This window comes from Syngnathus acus, chromosome 24 (genome assembly GCF_901709675.1).
Source record: "Syngnathus acus chromosome 24, fSynAcu1.2, whole genome shotgun sequence".
NCBI lineage: Eukaryota > Metazoa > Chordata > Actinopteri > Syngnathiformes > Syngnathidae > Syngnathus > Syngnathus acus.
The window spans coordinates 1,530,012-1,536,564 of record NC_051108.1 but is presented as its reverse complement, the minus strand read 5'-3'; positions in this window follow the sequence as shown (position 1 = coordinate 1,536,564).

Genomic DNA, 6,553 nt, shown 5'->3' with positions numbered 1-6,553 from the left:
TCGTTTTTTTTTCCTCAATTTAAAAACCTGCCTATAAAACACAATTACATGTACAGGTTTGACATCTGCTAAATATATTTTCAAAAAATAATCCTAATGTTTGCTTTTCGCTTGGGTTCAACTTAAAACACTTTTCATGACCATTTAAAATGTCTTTTCTAGCACCTTTCACCTCGGGTGATCAATTACACGTTTTTCAAGAATGTCACATATTATAAATGATATATATTTCAATGTGTTATTTGCCCACGTCGCCTTTATGCGATCGAAGAGGCAGATGAAACGAAAGGAAATGAAAAGAGTCTGGAAGAACACTTGGCTTTGCTGACTGGTTTGATAAATATTCCGCATACTGTCTGTGTCATTCTGTTTTGGCACACTAACCTAATTGCAAATCTCAAATGAACGTCATTTTAATTCATATTTTATCAAGCATATCTATCAATCCATCCATCCATCTATCAGACATGAAAACGAATGTCGGCTCACATGACGTCGCATTCGAGCTGCTGCGTTTCCCGCCTCGTAGCGACATCTGGCATACGCGCACGGACGAGACGACAACTTTTCAAACTTCGCCCGCCCCGCCCTTCCAAAATAACGAAGGAAAAGTGCATTTAAATGCTGCGGAAACAAACAAAAGTTTTAGTGGTGGGGAAGGGGTGCGAAGAGTTTAATGAGTTGCATCGTATTGTGCCGTAAATAGCGCCTCTCGCCGGGGTTGCGCGTTGGCCTGCGGACGCTCGCTGGTGCGTCTGTGAAGTGTGGCGGTGCCCTGTGGGGACGCGCACACACGCACACACGCACGCACACACACACGCAGAGGCACGCCATCCCCGCCAGCATCCCCCTCACAACAGCTGCCATGCTGCGGGAGGCAGGCGCACCCCTCGCTGATCAAATCTTGTCCGTCACATTTCCCCTAATTAACGGGCATCTGCTTCCCCCGCGTTTCCCAACACGGCGGCGACGCGCTCTGCCCGTGTACTCGCAATCATCCGACTGCTGCGACCTTTCACCCCCGTGCCGGCGCAACCCCCGCGCCGCCGCCGCTGTTCCCGAACCAGCTGCGAACACGCGCCAGAGTTTTATTGGCCCAAATGTGCTGGAATGCTTTAACATGTTATTAGCTGTAAAAGAAATTTAAAAAATCAGGATAATAGGCAAGGCAGACGTAATTTGCACTTTAGGTTCGAGCTTGACAAACTGGCAGTTTTTTGTAAAGTCCTTCAAAAGGAACTTTTGATTTCATAGAAGTATGATCCTTTGATTTTGCCGTTCAGAAATTCAGCGAGTGCTGACGTTGGCGTTACGTCAAAAAGTTAAACGTAGATTTAAAGGTTTGGAATGAGAGTCACGGCGTGTATATATTTTTTTCTGTCCCTCTCACACACACATACATATATATAGTTTTATTAGTTTATGTTATTGCTGAATGTTTTTGGAAGGATTTTTTTTTTAAATTATTGCTAAGCTTGTTTTCTAAGTCCAGTTTTAATATAAAAACAAAAAATAGAATAGGACTAATATTGGAGGGGATTGACATCATGAAAGTGTGCTAAAAGATTAACACCAGTCACTCTCTTTGTTGAGTGAGGGTGCTAAGGAGTGAGGATGAGTGTGAGCGTGTATGTGTGTGTGCGCGCGTTCCGTCATTCACAACACAGACGCACCTGAGCAGGCACCAGCTGGCGACGTGGAGAGGTGCGCTCTAATTTAAAATGCATCTCATTAGAAGAAAGCCTTTGCCTGTCACATTGCAAGACAACAACCACACCGGCTGGAATTAATGACTCTCCCAAGGAAAGAAAAAAATCCATTCAAACCTATTTGGAAAGAAAATATCAAAAATATGCAGGATACAATGAGAGATATTTCGCTCTGATTTAAAACGTAAATTTGTGATTTTTTTTTTGGGTTGCTGTTCGACCTTGGCGGGGAGTCGCGTGCTTTCTGATGAAGGCTTTTGTTTGTTTGTGTCCATTGTGGTTTTTTTTTTTTTTAAAGCCATTCCCCCATTTGCGGGCGAAAGCCAAGAGAAATATACTTAAGAGAAAAGAAGTGTTTATTCATTTGTGGCAATGGCGCGGCGCCGCTGCCAAAGAGAGGGGACGTGATGGAAGCGCAGATTCATTAAAACTTAATTAATATGCATCATTATGTAAATGAGGGTGCAGTTAATGAGTTTTTAAAAGAAGCATTCCTTAATTAGTTCACTTTTAATGGCATCATCATTTATCTTTTTCTTCTTTGAAGCAGAATGATGCACAGGACGCGGGCACTTTCTAAAATGCTAATCTACGTTTTATCATCTTGTTTTTTCGCCCCCCCTCCTCGGCCCCTCCCCCTCCCGACTCCTCACGTGACGCCTCAAATCTTGTCACTAATGAGCGACGTTTACGCGTTCTAATGTTTCTTTCATGCAAAAAAAAAAAAATCCTTTTTTTGGGGTGGGAAGGATTACAAACAACACGGACCGCTTATTCTGCCACCTCGGGAAAAAAAGAAATGATAATTAAAAACGTATCGCCCGGTCCAAGTTAAATCCCAAACCCTTCGGCAACTCAACTGCAGACTTTTTTTTTTTTTTTTAAATTCCCTATCCTGTTTGAGGCCGTTAAAAAATAACTCCTTCCAACAACTGACGAGGTGACAGGGAACTTGACGGAGACTTCTGACAGCGCCACATTTCAGGGGATAATTGGTCGCCGGTAGTTCACGTGGGGAAAGAAAAAAAAAAAAGTCGTCAAACTTCCTCGTTTAACACACGATAAAAGTTTGGTGGCGACGTCGCATCGCCGACGACGATGGGGAATCACTCGGCTCTCATTTGCAAAAACAACACCTTGGGGTATGTTCAATTGTTGTCAAATCTTTTAGAGAAATATAGAACGTATACGTCGTTACGTTACCAAAAAAAAGGTCTTAAAGTGTCATGACTTGTATCTACGATTTCATTTTTATTGGCAAGTTGGACACTGCGTTTGATACTCAAACTATTATGTTTAAAACGGCCTTACAAGCTTTGCATGGGCTCACGTTGATATAATATTCTGAAGCTTCAGCTCTTCTCACACACGCACACACACACGAGCACAAGCGCGCGCACACACACTGATGAACATCCGGATTGTTCCGCCTCAGAAGGAATCAGTTGCATCATTCCTCCCAGGGCATTAGCACTGGGCGCTACAAGCCTTTTGCATTAACAATAAATTCATCATGCATGAGGATGGATGGCAGCGCAACCCTCCCCAACGTGCCCCCCCACCACCACCACCACCACCAGAAAGTAGAAGAGCGTGAGGTCGCCGTCACACCAAGAGAGTTCACGCCAGGCGTCGCCACGATGGACACGCTCCTTACATAAAAAACAAGTCAAAACTATACTAAGGTTTTTTCTGCTTTATTTGTTTTTTTAAACTGACAAATACAAAAAAAACAACAGATGCTAAATGCCTATGTTTGATATATTTTAAATTTAAATTAATTAAACATTAAATTAAATTTGTTTCATTTGTTTGCCAAAAATGCGACCAGAAAAGTACGTTTAATTCATTTCAAAAAGCGAGTGTCTCTTTCATTTCATTTTTTTAAGTCAAAAAAATAAATGCAACTAAAAGTTAAATACAACTGAGTGTACTTATAAGTACATTTAGAATATTTAATTCAGTAGCTATCACTTTTATAGAATTAAAAAATAATAATAAGAAATGAAAATCAGCATTTAATATTTAAATGCATGTTTCCAGTGTTTTAAACTTTGACACGGGCGATGTATCAAAAATTCAAATATTATTACAGGACTCTGAATGATTATGAGCGGGTCATATGTTGCCCGTAGGCTGTACTTTGCTCACTGGAACCAGCCGAGTTCGTTAAACTAATTTAAATGGCATGTAGGCTCCGTAAATACGACTTTTTTATATTGTTATTATTATCATCGTGCTTATTGCGGGCGCCGCTCTTGTTGTTGTTGTTGTTGTTGTTGTTGCGGAGAGAAAAAGCCGCCTTTGTTTGGCTATTATTATCCCCAGCGCTGCGGCTGCTTCTTATAGATGAAATGCAGCAGATTCTCTCATTATTTAGATGTGCATTCCTGTGGAATCAATTCTCATAGACACATATAAATTATTGTTTAACGAGAAGCTGTATCCCATAAATTATTCAAAGCACCTGGGATTACAATATGAGATCAAATGATAGGAAAGAAAGAGCACTCTGCTGGAGGCGGCCCGCACACCAGCCAGCCCCGTCGCCGGTTTGATGTTGCACACGATCTGCTTATGCAGGAATAATTGGGAGGGGGTAAGGCACACCATGTCTTACGGAGGGGGGGGGGGGATAATTGGGCCGCCGGACATGGTCAGCAATGTCAGCCCCCGATTGCTACGACATGCCCCCCCCTTCCCTCAGAGAAATAATCACTAGCTGATTTATTCCAAACATGTTTGGGAGGTGCGCCGTGTTTACAAGCGCGTACACCCACAAAGAGAGAGAGAGAAAGGGAGGATGTGTGAGAAAACAGTCGTAATTTTTTTTTTTTTCTCTACCGGCAGTATGGGCCAATCCAAAAAGCGCAGCGGCTCTCGAATACGCAAGCAGCGAAAAGAAGGAAAAAAAAAAAAGGAAGAAATTTACGGCACGTTACGGCGCCCTGAAGTGCCGTAAAAAAAGGGACACTCGTGCAGATAAGCAGGAAGCCATTGTGTGGCGGGTGACTGATGGAGGGCGGTGAGGGTGCGAAGGCGGGGGGGGCGGGGGGGGTCTTCGATGGAGTCCTCGGCCATAAAGTAAATAATGTGCGTGTCACCTAAGCGCCGGGCAGATAGAAGGAGAAAAGATGACAATGATCTGCTCTCACGGCACTTTCGGGGAGGGGGCGGGAGGAGGAGGGAAAAAAAAGGGGGGGGGGGGGTAGTAGTAGGCTCAGACATGGAAGGCATTGAGGGAAAACTTGCATCCATGTGAAAGCGTGGAGTGATCCGAGATCCACGCTGAGATGCAGCAACAAGTTTCAGGGGCTTCAAGTTCAGTCGGACCTTGACTGCAGTGATTACCGTCGAATCTCTAACAATTGTCGAATTTTATTGAAAGCAGTGTAAAAGCATTTATTTTACATGCCGTGAAATGTTGACCTAAAAAAATATGGGCTTTTTCCTGCGACCACCTAATTTCGCTCCGCCACAGGCTCTCCAAAACCTCGGGCATCATTCATCCCCGCGTCTGCAGACATGACAGCGCCCGAGCGTTTGGCCTTGGCGGAGGTCTGCGCTGCTCCACTTGCTTTTACATCGCCGGGACAATTTCCAGAACGACCCAGTAAAATATTGCAAGGCAACGAGAGAGACAGAGAGAGGATAAAATGCGTCCGCAAAAAAAAAAAAAGTTATGGAGATGTAAATTATTTTGCTTGAGGATGCACAGGTGCAAAGAGACCCGCAACAGGAAGACAACTTTTTTTTTTGTGCACAGGCACACACAAGAAGTAAAAATAAAAAAGTAAGTTAAACGAATACTTTTTTTAAAGGTAGCATATCTTGAATTTATAACTTTTGGAAAACCAGCTGTCTAAGTTTACTTCCAGTTCAAAAGAGTATAAAACTGTGTGGTAAGAATTCTTTATTATTTTTCTTCTCCTCACACGACAACTAAATGTTGATCGACGTGATATGGCCCGAGCGTGAGCCCTTGACAGAGGTCTGCGTCGCAACACCGGGTTGCACTTTGGGAGGAAAACTTCCAGAACAGGGAAAAAGAAAATATTGCGAGATGAGATGTGTCCACAAAAAAAGTTATGAAAGCCGTAAATGATTCTGCTTCACAAAGCGCAGGTGCCGAGATACCCGCAACAGGACGACGACGACTTCGTTTGCTTCACCTCTCTCTCACACACACTCAAAAAAAGTAAGTTACAAAAAAAAAAAAGCGGTGGCAGCGGCAGCGACGCCGAGCGAACACACGGAGGAAGATGAAGCGAGGACGGGCCATGGGGAGAGACAAACCGACACAAAGATAGAGGAGGAAGCGGGCGAGTGGGAGGGAAACAGGAAGCGGGAGATCACAGCGGTGGAGAAGAAGAGGAGCCAAAGATCACAAGAAGAAGGCGAGCGATGCACCATTTGCACACGAGAGGGAAACGAACGCGAAGAAGGAGGAGGTGGGAGGGAGGCCCGGGACCGTTGGGGACTGTCCCCATTCCGGCACCCCACGCTGAGGCTGACGCTCGGCCCTGGCCCTCGTGACGAGTGGCGGCGCCATCTAAAGGCTGGATCCCCTCTGAATATATCTGCACAAGCTTTTTTTTTTTTTTTCAATTACAAGAGGGACGCGTGTACCCACCCCCACGTCTTCCCATCCGGGGCCTCGGCCGCGGTCCCCTTGTCGTGTGATCTGGTGTAACTCGGCGGGACGACATGGTCGCGATACGCCGACGTGCCATTATCTGCATATTATATGTCGATGCTTACATTAGTGGATACAGCGAAGAGAAAGGGGGGGGGGGGGGCGAGGAGATTAGCATGGGCCCGGGCTGGAGAAGTAGCACGCATAC